Here is a 1,259-nt window from a genome sequence, read left to right as displayed (position 1 = left end):
TTTTTGGAGAGAGAGAGGAAGCGAGAGAGAGAATTGATGTGTGAGAGAAACATCTATCCATTGCATATCAGACTGCAACCTACGTATGTGCAGTATGTGCAGTGACCAGAAATAAACCCACAACCCTTTGGTGTAAGGGATGATGCTCCAGCCAACTGAGTCAGCTGGCAAGGCTGTCAATTCTTTTCTAATTTGAGTATCAAATATGAAGACAGGGATTGGAGTTGGTCCCCTAATCATTAGAGACCATTTAAAATTATATTAGCATAGTAGGTAATCAGTATTTGTAGTATGAAAAAAATAATGAACTCAATTTTATTGTGTTGCATTTTTCAAAGCAGAGTATGGTTCAGTTATTTTTTGTTGTTATTGAATTTGTTTTTATTTTGTTTTTCCCGTCACCATTTATCTCCTCTATGCCTTCTTCCACCTATATGCACCCCTTTCCCCCCAGCAATCACCACACTGTTGTCCATGTCCATGAGTTCTCTCTATCTTTTCTTTCTTTAAAGGTGAATGGATTCCCCCATTGGAGATATAGCCTGTTTATCTCCCAACCAAAGTGCTTCCTTATAGCTGGCATGTTAATGTGGACCAGTAGTTCTATTGCTAGCTTTACCCAGCGGCCAGATAAGTTCCTATTGAACGAGTACAAAAAACGTTTTACATAAATGTTAAGGCACGCCTTAAAATTAAATACCCATTGCATTTTGAAGTTATTTATTACATGTTCTTACAATCTAATATCTTTTTTAAATACGATACTTTGTAAAACACTGTGGAATATGAAAACACGAGAATTCTCGTAATCCGTCCGCAACGTGTTGAAGTGGACGCCTCTCTCTTCTGACTTAGTAAGCTGTAGTTTCAACGAATAACAGGAACAATTTTTGGTAGTTATATCAGCTAAGACCCAGTGTCTGGGCAGGGATCTAGAGTGTGACATTTCCTTTTTGTGACTTTCCCAAAACTACTAAAACTTCAAACCTACACTTTCCAGAGATGGAATAATGACCCCTCAGATCATTTCTCCAAAGCCTTTTCTGAACCAGGGCAGACAGTAGTAGGGATTGGCAGGGGAAGGACAGTCCGCTCACGGGGCAAAGAAGGAATCAGCTCTGAACACACAGAGGAGCCTTGGCTGTGGAAATTTACAAGGCCCAGAGAGCCCTGAAACATCTTTAGAAGCTGAGCCCAGCAGAATAATGGGAGGCTGTGTGCTGGCTTGGCATTGGAGCCTGTCTGGCACCAACTGCACT

This window comes from Myotis davidii, unplaced genomic scaffold (assembly GCF_000327345.1).
Source record: "Myotis davidii unplaced genomic scaffold, ASM32734v1 scaffold390, whole genome shotgun sequence".
NCBI lineage: Eukaryota > Metazoa > Chordata > Mammalia > Chiroptera > Vespertilionidae > Myotis > Myotis davidii.
Note: the sequence above shows the minus strand (reverse complement) of the source record.